The following is a 20,542-nucleotide window of genomic DNA, read 5'->3' as shown; positions in this document are numbered from 1 at the left end:
TTGACACCCAGGGAAACTGACCTTCAAAGGGGAAGTACACTGCCCAAAATCACATGGCTGTTAGGTGGTGGGTCTGGCCTGGAGCTCTTACTTTCTGAAGTTGTATTTGCAGTAAGATGGATTTGCTTCATAGACACACAGTCAGTCAAGTCTCAGAAATCTAAACAAAGTGGTAGGAACCCACGTTGTGAGGTGGGTGGAAATGGACTCGGACCTACAAAAATAAGTTATTGTTCACAAACACAGGTGCACAATGCTCTCTACTCTGAAAGTGTTCCCTTTCCTGTTCCTGTTGGAATATGGCCCACTCGGCCTCACTCCTTTATGGACTTCTCTGACGTGTGTGTGACATTCTCAGAGAGCAAAAATGCTTCAGGTCAGGGGCTGGGTTATGCTCTTTGCCAAGCAAATAATAATGACAAATAAATAATCTTGAAAAATACAGGTATGCTGAGGTCTTTCGGCAATGATGAGCATAGGCCTTGGGGTCAGACAGCAAAGCTCGCATCCTGGCTCTGCTGCTATTTGCAGTGTGATCCTGGGCAACTCAGTTTGCCAAGGGTCCAGGTTTAATGTTAGGGTGAGGGCGAGATTGAGGTTTAGGGTTATGGTGAGGTGTGGGTGATGAGGGTGAGGGAATGGGGGTACGGGTAGGGTTAGGGTTAGGTTTAGGGTTAGGTGTAGGTTTAGAATGAAGTTATGGCGTGGGTTAGAGTTAGGATTTGGGTTTAGGCTGAGGAATAGCATGAGAATTAGGTTCATGGTATGGTTCCATGTGGGTGAAGATGAGGGGGGAAGGTTAGGGGCTAGACTTATGGATAGGGTTAGGGTAAGGTTTAGCGATATGTATGGGGTTAGGATATGGTTATAGAGATAGTTATGTTCGGGTCCAGCATTGGGGTTTGGGTTAGGTTTAGGATTTGGGTTATGGTTAGATGTGGGTGAAGGTGACGATGAGGGTGAGAGGTTTGGTCGAGGGGTCAGGATTAGGGTTAAGATTAGGTTTAGGATTCACTATAGGATGAAGATAGGATTATGTTTAGAGTTAGGGTTCATTTTCATTGTGAAGTTTCAGGTTATATTTAGGATTTGGGTTATGGTTAGGTGTGAGTGAGGTAAGTATGTGGGTGAGGCATTAGGGTGAGGGGCAGAGTTAGGGTTAGGGTTAGGTCTTGGTGAGCTGTATGGGTAGGTTAGGATTATGGTTATAGTTAGGATTTGGGTTTAATGTTAGGGTAAGTGTGAGACTGAGGTTTAGGGTCATGGTGACGTGTGGGTGATGCTGAGTGTGAGGGTGTGAGGGGTGGTATGGGTAGGGTTAGGATTAGGATTAGGTTAGGGTGAAGTTATGGTGTGGGTTAGAGTTAGGATTTGGGTTTAAGCTGAGGGTTAGCATGATAGTTATGTTAATGGTTACAGTTCCATGTGAGTGAAGGTGAGGTTGAGTGTTAGGGGCTGTACTGATGGGTAAGGTTAGGGTTAGGTTATCGATAAGTGTAGGATGAGGTTCCTCACCTGCAAAATGGGTATATAAATTCCTACTCTACTGAGTTTTTGTGTTGACTATATGAGATTTTAATGTTAAATGATACTGATAAACACTGAGGCTTTATCAATGCAAATTCCTCTTCATGCACTTCCTGAATCTGGCTCCTCAATTTATTTGCCTCAGATTTCACAGTAAAACCTTGATACTTTGAGCTACAAAAGCTGATGTGTAGTTGTTACCTCCTGGAAGGTTGAGGCCCATTACTGTTTTCTCTACCTTACCTAAGGGGACACGTAGCCTTTCCTTCCCTGATAGGCTGCCTCACCAGCTGTGCCCATCCACACCTAAGGCCATCTCCTCCCTTCTCCTGATTGCCCGGAGCTGGTTCTCACTAGCCTTCAAAGAAGGTTATAGAATAAGTGAACGGGAATGGGCACATGCTCTGAAAAGCAGGCATGAAGACAATGTTCTAAAATTTCTGTCAACCACATGAAGGTGAATGGACATATGCAGTCTGAAGATATCCAAAATGTATCAAAAGCAGAATTTGGAGCAAATGAATTAGCCGGATATGAACTGCAAGGAAATGGAATAAAAATAGGAGCATTTAGACAGATCTTCAGGAAAATTTCCCAACCAGGAGCCTAGACTGGGCTAAACCCCAAACATTTGGAAAATAGCTTGAGATGTTCAACAAATCCTAAACCCGTGCATTTGGGGATGGTTTGTGCTATCTTAATTGTCCCTGCTTTCACTCAAGTAACTTGACAAGACAGTCATTTGCTGAATTTCTTTCAGAGAAAGAATGATTTCTGATTCAACACAGTAAGAGCCTCTCCCTTCCTTTTTTTGGACTCTTTCTTCTCTTTCTCTGCATCATTGGCCAGAGTTCTTCCCAAGAGACCACAATTCCCTCACTGAAGACTATTTTCATTATCAGGTATGATGGGTATATTGAGGAAGTTGATTTATATTCAGTTTGAAGTTTCTCTTTAAGAGAAAAAAAATGACCATCACTCCTCCTAAGGAAAGTAGTGGCACTTGTGCTGCAAATGGATTAAACGTTTCCAGATTAGATTCCAGAGGAGTACCGTCTATCTTTGTGCCGGGGTAATGGGTTACGGCTCCTAGACAGGCCTCTTCTTTCTGCCAGGGAATTCTCTCCTCTGTTCATGTACAAGGGGCCCTGTAATGCACAGAGAATAAAGACTTCAAGCTTCCCAGAAACACATGCCGGCAAAGGCTGGCTGTTAGGCCTAGGTCATCCAGATTGCCCTGGAGACTATGATGAGGAGACTGTCTTATAGCTAAATCTGGTAATACTTACCTCCCAAGAATCATAAGGCAGTGTGTAAGATAAGAGAGCCAAGATTCAATTTGGCTAAGCCATCCTCTCAGGACATTTGGTGTGAGCATATTGGCGGCAGAACACCAGGCCTGATGGCAGTGCTTCCCTGAAAAGAGAAGAATTCTGGCACTGAAGGATGTGGTTGGATGGCTGGAGGTCAGTGACAGAAGATCCGTCTTTCCTTTTCACAAATGAAATATTATAATCAGGAACAGAATGGCCCAGATTTGCATGTACTTGTAATGCATTTTGCTCACTTACAAAGAATTGAGATCCAAGTACACTTAAAAATATATTGTCCTTCAGCCCACTCAGATTCACTGGCTACCTTGAGTAGAGGATGGTCTATCAGACACTACTGGTTGTCTACCCAGTATCCATTCTGGCTGTCATCCTAACCAGAGAACCTCGATTTTGTTAGGGGCTTAATCGAGTTAACTGTAAAACTACATTTCCCATCATCCCTTGCAACATAGGGTTAGCCTGGGGGAAGAATTTTGACCTATGAGAATACCTCTTGTATGCTGCAGAAGTCTATGGGGATTTCAGGGAAAGTGTTATTTTTTCAGATGAGTGTCACTGCTTCTTTCTTCCCTATTGCTTCCTTTTTCATCTTCCTGTTTTAAACATGAATAGGGGGCTGGAAGTATAGCAGCCATCTTGGGACCATGAGGATGAAAGCCACAAACTAAGGTAAAGGTGCCTGAGGCTTGATGGTGCCATGGATCTGCAGCACCAGACCTGGACTGCATCCTTTTGTTAACCAGCTCCAACTCCCCCCTCACCACACACACACACACACACACACACACACTCACACACACTTCCCCATCTCAGGAAATGGAAACACCATCCTCCCAAAGGCTTCAGAGTCATCCTTAACTCTTGCCTTTTCCTTATCACTGGCTCCACTCTTCCATATTCAATCTCCTGTCAGGTCTGTCAATTCTGCCAACATATCTCATACGCACCTACTTTTCATCTTTGCTGCCACCTCTGTAGTGAACTCATTACTACTTAGAATATTATAGGAATCTCTTACTGGGTCGCTCAACAAATGCTTCACTCCTTGCTGTCCACCTCCATGCAGCAGTAGAAGCAGTTTCTTAAAACAGATGAGATTGTATCACTCATTCTGTGCCCACTTAAAACTCTCCATGGCTCCCCCCTGCACTGAGCTTGAAATCAGCACTACTCAGAATGGCCTCTGAGGCCCCACATGACCCTGACACCCGTGCCACTCCAGCCTCAGCTCTCACTGTTCTTTCCTCTTCCTTCAGCTGCTCAGAACCATTCATTCCCCACTCAAAATGCGCTTGCCTTCAGTTCAGCTCCACCCCTTCCTTCAGGACTTGGTTTACATGTCAAAAAGTTTTCCTGTCCACCACATCTAGAAGAAGTTCCCCTGCTGTGGTTCAGTACTTACAGTTTATAAAGATTGAACTGGTTGTCCTACCTTTATTTGTTTTGAGACTGTAAGCTCCACAGCAATAGGACCATGTTTTTCTTGTTATCTTTTATCCCTATTGTCTAGTCTACTGCCTGGAACATAGTTAAAGCTCAATATTTGTGAAGTAAATGAATAAATGAGTAAATGACTTAATTTGGGTATGATAAAGATGCAATACATATGATTTTTTATTTAGTAGAACTATAGTATGAAAATTTCTATAGCAATGTTTATTTTAAGCCACTTTAATAATCACACATGTGTATATATATATATAAATTTTTAACTCTTATTTGTTTTCATTTGTCAGTTGAAACTTGCCAGCTCTCACATTGCATGAGCCAATTCTTAAAATAAATCTCTTAACTGACATATATATATATATATATATATATATATATATATGTATATATTAATGGTTCTGTTTTTCTGAAGAAAGCTGATACACTTGTCAAAATCCAGTTGACCATAGCTATAAGGATTCATTTCTGGACTCTCAGTTCTGCTCCATCTGTAAATTTACTCTTATGCCAGCACTGCAGTGTTTTGGTTACCAGAGCTGTATAGTAAATTTTGACATTAGGAAGTATGATTCCACCAACTTTATTCTTTTTTCTTCAATATTGTTTTGTTTAATTGGGGTCCTCTGCATTTCTGTAGGTATTTTAGGATCAGTTTGTCAATTTTTGGAAAAAAAGGCCACTTATATTTTGATAGGGATTTAATGTGTAGACCAATTTGGGGATTATTGCCATCTTAACAATATTGAGTCTTCCAATTTATAATCATGGAATGTCTTTTTATTAGATCTTCTTTCATTTCTTTCAACAGTGCTATAGTTTTCAGTGTGCAAATCTTGTACTGCTTTTATTAAATGTAGTAAGTTTTTTTTCTTTTTATGCTGTTTTAAATTGAATTGTTTTCTTAAGTTCATTTATGGATTGTTCATTACTAGTGTAGAGAACTACAATTGATTTTTGTATATTGGTTTTGTATCTTGAAGCTTTGCTCAACTCATTTATTATTCCTAATAGTTGTGTGTGTATGTGTGTGTATTTTCCTTAGGGTTGCCCATATACAAGATCATATCATGTCATCTGTATATAGAGATAGTTTGACTTCTTCCATTCTGATTTGAATGCCTTTTATTTCTTTTTCTTGCTCAATTGCTATGGCTAGAACTTTCAGCACAAGGTTGAATAAAAGTGGCAAGAGTGAATATCCTTGTCTTGTTAGGGGGCAAGTTTTCAGTCTTTCATTGTTACTATGATGTGAGCTATGGAGTTTTTTTGTTTATAGATCCTATTTATCAGGCTGAGGAATTCCCATTTTATTCCTAATTTGTTAAGTGTTTCTATCACAAAAGATATTAGATTTTGTCAAATGAGTTTTCTGTACCTATTGATAATCATGTGGTTTTTGTCCCTTATATTAATACAGCATATAACAGATTGATTTTTGTATGTTGACTCAATCTGACATTGCTGAGATTAATCCCACTTGCTCATGGTGTATAGTCCTTTTTGCTTATTGCCAGACACACACACATACTCAAACTGAAAACTACTAAAAGTATTCAGCAATAAACAAAATAAAATAAATAAAACAACCAAACCAAAAAGAAAACAAGAATGGAAATCTTTTGTAACTTTAAGGAATTATTATCTCTGGAACATTGTCCAATACAGTACATTGGAACCAACCAAAAAACAAAAATGACAAACCTCCTCTATCGCAGAATCCAATATGGTTTGTAGGACAGGACATCTCTGGATTCCTCCTATAGTTTCCAAATATCACACCCTTTCCTTTGCTGTTACTTGAACTTCCATTTGCTGCTCAGGGCTGATAATGATGATGCAGGGTTGGTGGGTAAGGTAGACTCTCTGAATTACCAGCACAAATGCACCAGTAAGTAGAGATGGGAATAACCCTGGCATTGTGGGTATCTGGTCAGGTCAGTGAAAATCACGGGCTTGCAGACTATGGGGCCAGAGATCCTTCACTCACTCAGGCCCACAGCCTTAAGTTCCTCCTGCAGCCCAGGACTAGATGCTCTTTCTCAGTTTGGATCAACAGTTGCTGATTAGTTTTACAATTGTCTCAGATGTGCATTTGCAGTCTTGTAGCTATTTTTTAAGAAGTTCTATTTAGAGCTGAATAGTTTAATGTACAGAGAAACAGAGGGCTGTTATGAAATCTTGGTCAAGGGCAAAGGGCTCAAGGCTCGTGTAAAATTCATGTAATCTGTGCCCTTTAAATGTGTATCAGAGGAGACAGCTTCACCCACACCTGCCCTTAGTGTTGTTACAGGTCTCACCACCAAGAAGAAATTCTTCCTTACCTCTGACCAGCCTTTTCCTTATTCTGTCATCAGTGGAGATGGAGAACAGCTGCTCTATTTTATGGCCTCAAAGGTAATTTAATTTATGTCTGCTGTAAACATGATTTCTTAAAACTTAATAGAATGTTTCAGTTCGGCATGTAGAAAGGGCCCTTTGCCTTGCCCCAGTCATTCCCAGTAGATGTGTTTTATTGTGATAATTTATGTTTTTGTCTCTGCTGTTGTGCATGTGGGTTTTTTTTAATCATGTGATTTAATTTTTATGACTATATTCTCCCTAGGAATTTTCTGGCAAGTGCCATTCCAAAGTCTTACTAATTTAATGACCCATCCCCCTGACAGATAGGTGCTCTCAGTACAACAAGGAAACAAAAGTTTAAGGAAGGCTGCACGGTCTCACAGTTGGCAAAGTCTCAGGTGTTGTTATTGCAGCTCCCCATAGATGGTGTGTGTGGAGCTCATGGTCAAAAGGTCTATAGCCCATTTCATTTGTGTACCAAGCGTCACTGTGAGTATTTTCCCCAAGTGAGAAATATCTAAGAAGGAACTTCTGAAATGAAATGCAGTGTCTCTTTTCCTTTAGACATCTTTCTACCCTGTCCAAAGGGTGAAGTCTTTTGCAAGGACTGCCTGGGAACTTCAACCCACTGGGGACTGACCTGTGGCCCAGAAGGCAAGCATGAAGAATTTAGAAATAGGCGTATGATTCCTCCAAAGGAAGAAGCATAAAATTTAAGCCGTGGGGTTAGTCTCCTGCTCTGTGGATTTATTGCCTCACAGTCACATGTGGACGAGAGAATTCAACAGCAGGAGTGAGCTAGCCACTTCTTCCTTGGCTGCAATTTCTTACCCTTTCAACTGATGTAGATCAGTTTTCTGCTTTGCATAGTAATGTTTCCATTCCAGCCCATCACCTAGTCATCTGTGGGCTTAGGGACATTCCTTACTGATACAAGCAACCCCAAAAATGACCAGGATTATCCTAAGGGATTTTATAAACAGGGGAAGGGAGAGGTTAGATATTGAAGCAGATGTTACAGTTTCCATTATTAATTCAATATCCTTCCTTCCTGCAAGTGGCACTAATTACTTATTCTCTGGTGGAATCAACTCTATTTTCAAGTCACAAGCAAGTGAGAAGGACCTCAGAACTTCCTATAGGATTTCTTGTTTTCATGATCAAATTCCTTAGAAAATATGAATTCTTCTGACAACCTGTTACTTCACAAAGAAACTCTCTCAAAACCTGACTATTTCAGTGGCAGATTTGTGCTTTGTCAATAATTCACCCAATGTGCTGAGCTTCATCACTCCTACCTGTGTAACTTTGGGCAAATTACTTACCTAATGCACATGATCTCTTAGAACAATGCCTGGCAGAGGGTGAGTGCTCCAATTACACTAGCCATCATGATGATGACGAAGATGAAGTGCTAGAGATTTTACTTTGCTCTTTGGACATAGTCTAGTCTTACAAGCACTGTCTTTTACCGATGAGACAGTAAGCCTCAAACAGAATTAGTAACCAACCTAAAGGCAAGAAGTTAAGAGGTGACAGGACAGAGATTCAAACCCCATTGTTCCATGTTAGCTTTGGAGCTCTTTTCTTTATTGCACTAATATGTTACTGGGCCAGATATCATCCATATGTATTAGGAGATTTTTACAGTTTATAATATAAGCATTTTTCCAAATATTACTTGTGTCTTGCCTGAGGGTTTCAGCCCTGGGCAAGTTCACTATGGATTCAGTGAGACAGAGAAATGACAATAGAACATTCTTGGGGTAACAAGGTTTATACCTGGCTTTATTCTCAAGGAGGTAGTTTGAGCACTAGAATCATGTCTGCATCCAGCAGTGTGCAGGTCCATAATCCACCTTCATCTCTCCTCTGCCCAGAGCATTGGGTGGAGCTCTTAATATAGTGACTCAATCAATAATAGCTTATTGCAGAGGGTATGGAAGCATTAGCCTAGCAGAAGGCTGATTACATCATCGAGTAGTTTAGGGTCAGGTGAGGATCCTGGCCACAGGAACTTCCATTGCCCCCATACTTTAATTGCTTAGACCTCATACAATTCCTTAAGTTTGAATTACCAGCATCACAATAACAGATGATAAAATGGATTCATATAGGATGAAACTGGCCTGAGCTCACCCTGCTAATGAGTGTGAACAGGAACCCATGACTTCTGGTTCTGCCCTGACCTGTTGTGCAAGTCAGTCTGCCTGAGAAATGGCTCCTTTCTGAAGTCCATCCTGGCTTGCATTTCCCAATCTGAATTCCTCTCATTGGCCATCAAGACTGCCAGCTGTTCCTTGAATTCATGCTTTAGTTTTCCTTTAAAACTCTGGCCAAGAGTCCCCTCATCCAGGATGTGTTCACAGATTTTAAATTTAGCAGGTCTGCTTACCAGGTGTTCTACACAGATCCTCTGCCTTTGCTGTACTGCTTTGTGCAGGTCTTGACAAGTTTTTCTTGTCAAGGTAGTATTATTGCCTTGGTCACAAAGTTGGGATTTGACCCAGTCTATTCTAGGGACTTGCTCTTAACCGCTCAAGAGTTGCTGTCTCCTTACCTGTGCTGTGTGAACCATTAGAAGGCAACTCAGTGGCTCTGAGCACTCATGCAGAGGAAGTAGTGGTGGCATTTCACCAGAGGTCCTTGAAGTTCTCTTCAAAGTAAGTCAATATGTAGATCAGCTCTTTGTGAGAACAGGGATGTCATACAAAACAATGCATGATTTGGCTCAGTTTGGAAGAAAATAGGTAATCTGCATGACTAGCTTAGAAACTAGTGGTCTGGGTTGCATTTGATCAGTTGGAAATTATAAAAATGAGACCATTTGCACAAACAGAAGGTACCCAATGAACATCAAGCGTATTTATCAAATTTTTATTGAGCACCATCTGAATGCTAAACTCCATAATAGGCACCATGGATACAGTGATGAATATGAGACAGAATCTCTGTCTTCCTGAAGCTTATGTCCTATTAGAGGAGCTAGACTGAAAGTTAAATTTGTTATGTTACATCTGATAGTGATACCTGCTCTGCTCCAGAACAATAACGCATGGTAAGGAGATGGAGTTGAGTTGGGGTGAGGGTATCCTGATGACTGCTTTTGAGAGGAAGTGGAGGAAAGCTTCTCTGAGGAGATGATTTGAAGAGAATTCTAAAGGATAAGAAGTTGGCAGGGCACAGATCTGGGGGGAAAACATTACCCCAGAAATATCCTGAGCAGAAAAGAACAGGGCATGTTTATTAAATAGCAAGAGGGCCCTCCATATTTTAAGTGTCCTTAAGCAAGTTGTTTATTTTCTCTGGGCCTCATTTGCCTTACCTACATAAACCCAGATGCCATAAAACCCTGTGGCCTCTCTCTCTCTTCAGAGGAAAATTGGCTTATTACATCCTCCTCCCTCCATACCCACAACCACCCCAATCTTGCAGCTAGTGGAAGTCCAAACTCTCCTGCTCTCAGATTCTCCAGTTCCGGAAGGGTTCTCAGGGCTGGCCTCTAACTTCCTGGCTCCCTCTCCACTCAAGTCCTTTTCCTTTTCCCCCCATTAGCAAAGCAACAATTTCTCCTTTCAAACCTCAGCCCCCATCCTCTTTTGTGACATTATAAGAGTTCAAGAACCCCAAGAATATCTTTCAAGATATTTTCTTGAATAAACACAGTGGCATCTATGAGTATAATTCTGGAGGGAGTTTTAGGAAAAAGTTATTGTTCACATCCTTGCATTTTAGTTGCAGGTATTCTATTAACTTTGTTGGATTATTGGAAGGATTACTAGGATGATACATGTTCAAGCCTGAGCAGCATTGCTGGCACAAAGTAAATGCTCAATAAGCAGCGGCAAATTTGGCTGTGATTATCATGGTGATGATGGTTGTTGGCAATACACTACTTGTCTGAGGCAAGACCATTCAGGGGCTTCAGTTAGGGAATTTAGGGAGATGAAGGACTAGGAAAGCCCTTACCACAAAGATGACAAAGAAAATCAATGTCACAGGAGGAAGAGAGAATATTGAAACTACACTGGGAGGCAAAACAAAACACCTCTAGAGATTTGGAGGTACAGAAAAGCAGATTGCAGGGGATGGAGGAAAAAGGTGATGGAAGCAAAGTTATGCAATAAAAATTAGATAAAACTTATAAGAATTCTGATCTAAGTCCTAAACCTGGGGGTGAATGGCACTTCTGGCCAACCTGCATTATGTAACCCGAATTGGCCAGATGCAATTGAAAGAGCACAGAGTGAGTTTGGGTTAAAGATTGTGGTGCACAGACACTGATGCTCCACCTCCCCTTCCTCCATAATCTCAAAAAGAACAAAAAATGGAGACAAATATTTTAGTTGCCAATAAAATGAGGATCTGACTACAATCTTGAACCACAAACTATGTAGCAAACCTGCCAAATGCTGTGAAATCTGGAGCAAAATGAGGAAGAACACCAAGAACTAACAGCACATCCTCAGAGTTTGGGCCAGAGAACAGTTCCCCCAAGGCAAGTGAGGCCACCCTGAAATGCCCAGCCAGGGATTCTTTAAGTGATGTGAGATCCAGGGGCACAGAGGGCCATGACAGGAGGGGACTCACCCCACAGAGACCCTATTTGACACCAAAGAACATGGCAGGTAGAGAGGGAGAAACCAGGGTGACACACAACTTTTACCTACTCTCTATTTTATCTGTTCTATTGAGTCTCCTAGCCATGGAGACAATCAGAGCTATGGGGATGAAGAAAATGGAGGAAAACAGCATTTTTCAAATTACTAACCTCCTAAATGCTAAAAATTGAGTGATGGTATATATTCAGAGGTTAAGAAAAATAATAGATTTGGTAAGAGGCAATACAGTATATCCTGAGCTTCCCCTACAGACTTTCAGTAGGAATAGGAGATGAATAATGATCAGAAAGAATCATTCCCACAGACCTGCTTTGAAATGAGGGAGAAAATAAAGCAGAATGGAATGTAAGATAAAGTAAAAGAAAGAACAAGAGAAATTTTCCAAGGAAACAGGAAGCGTTCAAACAGAGTTCTCTGTAACAGCAAAGAAATCGTAGGAGATAAGTGTAAATGAACAATATTACAGAGAAGAAACCAAAATCAGAATAAGCCTACTTACAACAGACAGGATGTACCTTCATTCACTCAACAAGTAATTACTGAATCCTTCAAACATGCCAGGAATGCTGCTCAATGTGAGGGTTTTAGCAGCATCTAAGACTGGCAGCATCTCTGTCCTCATGGAGCTTACAATCTGGAATGGAGGGAGGGGTAGAGAAAATTAAATACATAGTAAACTTATGCAGTCCTATAAGAAAGGTAAAATAGGACTATATAACAGAAGATGAAAAAGTAAGGCCTGCCTTAGAAGGGATGACCAGGAAGGGTCCCTGACCATGTGACACTCCATCTGAAACCTGAATAACCTTAGGTCTGCAAATATCTGAGGAGCCATTCTAGGCATGTGTAATAATAATAAAAAGAGATTATAAGGAAGAAGATAGACATGAGTGATAGTTGAAGAATATTTACAATAGCCAAGATATGGAAGCAACTTAAGTGTCCATCAATACGTGAATGGATAGAATACATCCATGTACACAATGGAATATTTATTCACCATATGAAGAAAACAAATCTTACCACTTGCAACAACATGGATGGCACTAGAGGGTATTATGCTCTGTGAAAAAAGCCAAGCACAGGAAGACAAGTGATTTCACTCATTTGTGGAGTATAACAACAAAGCAAAACTGAAGGAACAAAACAGCAGCAGACTCACAGACTCCAAGAAGGGACTAGCAGTTACCAAAGGGAAGGGGTTGGGGAGTGTGGGTGGGGAGGGAGGGAGAAGGGGATTAAGGGGCACTATAATTAGCACTCACAATTTAGGTACATCACACAGAAGGCAGTATAGCACAGAGAAGACAAATAATGACTCTATAACATCTTACTACACTGATAGACAGTGACTACAGTGGAGGGTGAAGACTTGATAATATGGGTGAATGTTGAAACCACAATGTTGTTCATGTGACACCTTCACAAGATTGTATATCAATGATACTTTAATTTTTAAAAATCCAAAAATACATAATTGGTGTTTGCAAAGAAGATACGAACAAATGAAACAAAATATGTTCAAAAAATGTAATAAAAAACATTCCCAAAGTAAATAATTACATCTGCAGATTGAAAGAGCACTGCTATTGGGAAAACTTCATATTTGAATGATTGCCGTAAGTACATAAGTAAAATATGGAAAACCATCCCTGAATCTGAGTAGTCTGGTGGCTTGCTTTGGCCAACAGCATGTTACATCAGCTCTGAGCCTAAGCTTCAGGAGGCATTGCACAATTCCCTGTATCTCCCTCTCTCGTAACTCTGCCACCTTTATGTGAACAAGCCTGGGGTATCCTGCTGGAGAATGAGCGATCACACAATCAGGTTCCCCCTAAACTCCTGCCAAAAGATAACCAACTTCCACACATGTGAGTGAGATGACTGTAGGCCAGCCAGGCTCCAGCTGACCCATGTCCTGACCACAGATGCTTAGGCAATTCACCCAAGGTCAGCCAAGATAGATCAGCAGGACTACCCCCACAGACCCGTAGACCTATGAGTTACAGCAAATGGTGTTTGTTTTCAGCCATAAAGCTTTGGAGTGGTTTATTATATAACAAAAGCTAACTGATGAATACCTAAATGTTTTTCATAATCTTTTTCTTGCCTTCAGACAGATAATTTGGAACATATCTTTTATAGAGAAATATTTACCTGATATTCAGCCCAGCTAACTATAGTTTAGTTTTTTCTGTTAAATTCAAGTGGAGTTATTTCTAATGCTTTTTATTAAAAATACCTTTAATACTTTAAAAAATGTAATAGATTAATTTCTGATCTAATAGATTAATACTTCATAGTTTTCTGCATTGCTTGAATTTATTCTAATGCATACATAGCAACTTTATAAAAATGAGTTAAATTGTTCTTTTAAAAAGAGTGTGACAGGCAATAAGGAAGTACCCCAAAAGGGACAAGGACATGTTGAAAGGCTGTAAGATTCCAGATTGGTTCCTAGACCAGAACATGGACATTAGAAGGAAAATTGCCTAAACTGACTAAGGTCTATATTTAAGTTATTAGTGTTGTACCCATGTTAATACTTTGATTTGTTCATTGCACTGTGGTTATGTAAGATGCTACAATAGGGGAAGTTGGCTAAAGGGTAAAGGGAACTTTCTGTACTATTTTTGTAATTGTTAAGTCTAAAATTATTTCAAAATACAGTTAGAAAAGAACATGAAATTGAACTAAATCATATAAATAAAAAGCTGGATTTTGATCTCTTCTGAAATGTGAAACTTCCACTTTGTGAAATAAATAGTGGAACAGTTAAAAATGGCTAATAACTAATGTATATAATAAATAAAGCTTCCTATTAAGCATACGCTGATTCTAATTCATAGTTTTAAAGCACCAGGATGTTCTGGGAAAGAAATTTGTTGCTGCAAATGTTTTATATCTATAATATAGTGTCACTGTTTTTATTCGTAGATTGATAATATTTGGTCTGTTGGGGACCAGATCAATTCTAAGTTCTGTACAAACAGAAGTTTATATATTTATTATACTTTTAAAGTAATTACTAATGTATTTCCAGCTTAATTTTTAAGATTGCATTTATTTTAATCAGAGGAATAGTTAAGGAATTAGAACACTAGCTTACATCTCCAAGTTAGCAAAATGTGCAAATACAAAATACATATTGGAAAGGGATTAAGACTGCTCTTTGTGATGCATCAAGGGAAATGCCAATTTGGCCCAGGCTGAAACCCCACCTTCCTTAGAAAAGGAGCACTCAATTAAAAAAAAAATCAGTCCTACTGTTCTTTACATCCATTTTGGTACCATGACCAAATGATATCCATACCACCCATCACATGCCAAAGCACTCTTTAAATGTATAAATAATCAACTGCAATACATTTCAATTGTTTCATAAGGCAGTTATTTTAAAAAAGAGCTGAATAGTTCCATACTAGGTTCATTGTAGAAGAACTCCCTGGTGGATTCTGAAGCAAACAGAAAACAACAAAAATCTCAGAACTTACAAAAAAAAAATCCCATTTTCCTTAGTTTGGAAATAGTACTGACTCCTTTCTTAGAAGGAGCAATAACTCACCCCAAGAATATTATATTTGTTTACAAAAGTCGTGTGTTAGACTTGTCATCTCAAATGTCAAGAATGTTAATTAGTAAAAGGAAGGGGAGGAGTTGACGGGAGGCAGCCTGTCCACAGAAGCTCACTCCATAGACAGCGCTGTGTGGCTTCAATTCCACAGCAACTACACAGAGCCATTCTTTGGACACAGGAAATTATAAATGATAAAGCATCTAGCAAAGATAAGAAAAGGTGCTCTTCAAAAGCTGTTTATCAAGCAAATAGACTCTCATTATGAATTGCCAAAAACTGAATCTCATTTTAAACATCATAACTTATGTGTGGATATTTACTCTTTGAGTTTTAGTTCCCCTCTTGTCATTGTGTGATTCCAAATATTTGGATTAGTTCGCTCTGTGTTTGGAAGGTCTCTCTAAAGTGGATTACAAAATTCAGAGATATTGTTAAAGTCCACTGATAATTTTCCAGTTCTAAATATTTTACTCTTTAACCATTACCCCATTTACCCAGGCATAAAACAGGGAAGAAAGGTATTCCCACATTAAAACAAACATGCTTTATTTTCTCAATGCCCCTATATCTTACTCTATTCATATAGCATGGTCCTAGAGTTTAACCAAACCCATTTCTTCTTGTGTGTGACATTACCCCAAATTCCACAGAATGGGACCTGGCAGGCAAATCTGGGTAATAGACCCTGCACCTGTCTCGTGTCCATCAAAGTCATGGTTAGCTTGGAAGTTAACAAGGCATTTTTCAGCATCACAGGCTGCTTCTCGATCCATTTAAAATTAACCCTAGTTAAAATTTAAAATGACAAATTGAACAGATTTTTTTGCATATTAATTTTGTATGTATGCTGTCAGAATTATAAACCAGCTTTGCCTAAGGAGTAAAATGAAACACACCAAAATACTGTGTCTTTAGGGAATGTCTGAAAATGACAACATATGACTAAGAATTTTTGTTAAAGATAAACTCTCTAATATATTAAAATAGTGAAGAATGAATAAAAATCTCTGCCATGCCCCGCCCCCCACCAAACTGCACCAATGCCTAAGACATAAGCATGAATCAATCCCTGCTCCTCTCATTCAATCTCCAAAATTTCTCCTATGGCCTAAATTCTTGCAGAGAATTCCAAACAGTTCAGCAGCTTGACTAGGCAAGCAGTGATGTCCAGGCTGAAGTTCCTGGTGTAGTTTTGACATTTGCTGATAAAGATGTGTTGAGCGGTGTTTTTCTTCCTACTTAGGGGTGTTCTGGCCTGCCGGGATTGAGGCGCCCTGCCTCGGCCAGCAGGTCCCTGTCTGCACCGCAGCCGCTGGAGTAGCAAAGTCTTGAAGAGCACAGTGACTTGGGACAGGGAAGAAGGAACCTAGAGGTCTGCTTTGCCTTCTGTTTTAAAGCCAAGTCTCTTCTTGTCCAGTCCAAGGTTTTTAAAAAAATCTCCCTGGTAGTGTGCAGCCAGCAGCTGGGGGAAAAGCTCAGGATCCACCTCGAGGGATGAGTAACACTGTGGCCTCCGAGACCACTGGGCCACCTGTGTGTTCAGATAGTGTTTCTCCCCTCAGGACAGTCCAGCCAACTCCCAGACTGGCTGCAGAACCAGTTGTTTGATCACACTGTTTGAAATGGACATCAGAAATGGCACATTTGGTGGTAGGCAGGATGCCCATGTAATATATCCTCCAAACTAAACACTTTTGAAAGAGTGCAATATTAACAATCACCAGGTCAACAAATAAGAATGAGCCTGCCCCCCAGCAAGCTAGAACACAGGGCCCTGCTAGCCAGAGGAGGCCTATTCAGGATGCCTGCCTTTTTCTTTAATAGGATTATAATGAAAACATTTATAGCTTCCGTGGGGCCCCACCTCCAGGGTCATACTGCCTGGAAATGACTTTGAGAGTGTATTTTAGGGCAAACAGATTTGTTGAAGAAAATGTCCTCATAAATGTGTAGGAATAACTACAGAAGAAGTCATATCCCCACTTTGCTTTCCCAGTGTGGTTAGAGAAGATTCTAGAATTAGAAAAGCAACCAAAAAATGAAAGACTTGATCTAAGGGCTTAATTTTGACCTTCAGGAAACAAACACACAGAGCGGCCAGTGGGTTCTTTAAAAATGTTCCCCATCAATCTTCCACCTCGTGTTCTTTTGGTTTGCCTTTGACTGACTCTATCTTATTTCATTTTTTGAAAAAAGTTCTTTTATCTGAAGCCTAGAAACTCTATCAAGGAAGTCCCTGACATGGAATTCCCTGCTGAAGCACAGCTTTCTATCCAGGGGACATCATTTTATGCTTTTGTCTTTCTTTATTTGAAATACCTTTGACGTACCATCTCAAACAAAAATGCAATCGTTCAACAAGGAGAGAGAGAGAATGCCTGGGCTGCCTCAGGAAAAGAGACAGGGCTGGAGCTGGGGAACAGGGGGTGGGGGAGTGTAAATAAAGTAAAGGCCTGGGCAGAGCTACAAGAAATACTTGGCATTCCTGGCTTCCCACAAAGGGTAGGTCAAGGAGAGGGAAAGAACAAGCAGTTGGGATGGAGCGTGCACCACAACTATTCTTTTTCAGGCCGCATCCAGTCCACTGTATCACAGAAATGTCCCCAGGGGGAAGACCCTGAGTTTATTCTGCAGTGTGGCAAATGCTCAGGGTGATTACACACAATGCCTGTCTATTTGCAGGACAGGGTCAACATCTGTGGCAAAGACAGCTGCCGGTTTTGAGGCTGTGTTAAATCCACTTTGGCTAACAACCATCAAAGCCATATTCAGAACACCATGCATTTAAGGGATGGAGCACTGAAAGTCCTCTTTTCCAGGCCCCGGTCAAAACAAATCCACCTCTTCCTGGTGTCCCCACAAGCATCTGTCGCAGAACCCTGCTGTCAGCTTTCTGGATTGCAAATTTGAAAGAGGAGCCACGCCCGCTGGTTCCTGGGTAGAGGATGGAAGTGTGCCTCTCTATGCTCTGAAATGCTGGAAAAGAACCCACCTCTGATAGACAACAAAATAAGCACACAAACACCAGGACAAAAAAAGCCATTCCATCCATGTGAGAGATTTGGTCACAGCAGGCTTTCTTTCTGCCGGCCTTTCTGGTCCTTGCGGAGTGATTCAGCTGCTGCCACACTTCACTAGGTTTCCAACAGTGGGAATTTCCAGCTACTAGAAATACCCACAGCCAGTGGACACTCATTCGTTTTTCTTAATTTGAGTCTCAGGTTATATAGATGGACTAGCTGGGCCTAGTTGTTGCTGGATAACTAATTCCCTCAAGTGATTCTGAGAAAAACATCACAAGCGAGGATATGATTGGAAGAGTGCATGGAAAATGGGACACTGTGACCCGAGGGGTCAGCAGGTGGGCAGATGGTATCTGGGACGGTGCCTCTCCCTGCTGGCCCACCGCAGCAGTGTGGGCTTCTGGTCCCCTCGTCCCCTGTTTCATGGCTCAGAATGAAGTGGCAATTTGGTAATAGTGTTAAGAGTCTGATATGTGGCAAGAGTTACTCGACATAGTTTTTATGTGTTTCGTTCACATGAACTTATAGTCACAATACAGTGGCCACATGTCTGGCGTTTCCTGAGACAGTCCTAACTTCTAATATTCTTTGATCATCCTTATAAGTATATTGGAATCATGTTCCTTCGATTTTTGGTTCAGAAAACATGGCTGCAGAAATCTTGGAAATAATATGCTTGAAAACAGTTTCAAGAAATCTTGAAAATACACAGAAATCTTGCAGCATCTGGCTATTTTACAGGACAAGCAAAGGAGTAGAGCCAAAGGAAGGGTTGGACACAGAGCACCTACTTTGTGACAGGTAACATGCCAGGCATTTGCATGATCAGTATATTTGGTTTCCACAGTGATTGGCATTGCTGTCATTTTGTAAATGAGGAAACCAGCGCAAACAAGTGCAGCGACCTGCCGTCCGTGCCTGGCTGTGATGTGAGGACACTGAGCTTCAAATCCAGATTTCTCTGAGTCCAACACCTGTGAATTTTCTACCTTTGTGTAAGTTACTTTTTCTGTTCTCAAGAAGCTTCATCATTCTTAAGGAGGTAAGATTTATGAACATGAAAACTGTAGATAATAAAGACAGGAAATAATGTATTACATTTTGTCACATGAGCAATCCTATTAATCAGATGATTTACTATCTGTTGCAAAATGTGGTCCATGTACACACCCAAGTTTTATTCCCAGTCAAGCAAATTTCCTTTTTTCATTACTTCTTGAGGAGGACCCCAAATGCAATGGGGACTGGAATGTCTTTCAACAGCACCTGGGGGCAAGAACTCAAAGGAGTTCATACCCTCCACTCAAGACCCTGGCACTGCCCAGGAGGCCCAGCCATCTGTCAGAGTTGTGCTACATGCATGGTGACAACACAATGCTGCAGAGATGGAGGGAGCGCCCACCTACACGTGGCGAGGGTCGTGATGCTTTCCAATGACTGTCAGCACAGACAGGATCTTCCATTCTGTAAACATTCACAGGGTACTTGCTACAGACAAAGCACCACATTGAAATGTGTGGGTCTAGAGGAAGACATGAGGCTCAGTCTCCAGCCTCCAGGGATGTGCAATACAAGGAAGTCGGAAACATGACTGTGGAAGAAAAATGCCAGATGATATATATAAAAAATATACTCGGGCAGTTCCAAAGGGGAATGATGTCACTGTGTCTAATGGGGAGATGAATGGAGGAATTTGCCAGAGGCCTTAAAGTATGTGTAGGAGTCCAACAGACAGAGGTGGGGAGGGAAAAAACAGGAGCAAACACTGAAGGAGGAGAATAGGATCTGTCTAAATAGCAGTGAGTCATCCAGCATGTCTGGATTGTAGAATATATGAGAGGGAGTAGTAGGAATAAGACTTATTTTCTGGGCTTGCACACTTCACCTTGAACATCAGTCTATGAAAGATTCATCACTCTTGGCTCATTCTGAGCAGGACCAGACTCCCCTGGTCAGCAGGCTGCACTCCCCCAGCAGGCGGGCAGCCCAGCTGCTCTCCTCTGTGTGTGCATTGGAGGACCAGGGACTCGGGGTCTGTGTTGCTTTCCTTTCTCAGAAACTCAGCCTGGTTCCTGAGAAATGGCCATTGGTCAGGTCAAGACTTAACCTGAGAAGCTGAGACCTGGGAAGCCGGGCTGCCCTCTCTCTGACTTCCTCATTTCTCTGTCCCAAAGCTCTGACCCCTGGGATAGGATGGGTCAGCTTTGCTTGCAGCCAGAGGACACAGAGGAGGCCACCTATAGCAAGTGCCCTTCTCATCTAGGTCCCCGATACTTCTGGGGTGGACAGCCAGCACCACTTCCCATCTGGTTCCAGGCAATGGCTGCCTGCCAATCAAGCTGTAAGGTGTTTGCCCTTGCCATGTGGTTTGAGTGTCAGTCTGAGGTTTAAAACAGAACCAAACCAGTTCTGCCTCACTGCATCTCAGGCTGTTGATTTCTGGTGAAGTATCTTCTAAAACCATGCCAGGCACAGTCAACCCTCCTGTGAACAAAGCGAGCAATTGAAAAACCTGCTTTAACTCTTCCTTTGTTTCCTTGCCTTGTGAGAGCATCTGGTTGTAAACTTGGCCCCAGCGTATTAGCAGTGATGCCTGGTACCCATCAAAACTGCCTGGAGAGTTGTTGGAAATGCAGGTGCTGGGGCCCACCTCAGACTTGGGAATTTGGA

Source organism: Manis javanica, chromosome 1, assembly GCF_040802235.1.
Source record: "Manis javanica isolate MJ-LG chromosome 1, MJ_LKY, whole genome shotgun sequence".
NCBI classification, from domain to species: Eukaryota; Metazoa; Chordata; class Mammalia; order Pholidota; family Manidae; genus Manis; species Manis javanica.
This window is presented reverse-complemented; position numbering follows the sequence as displayed.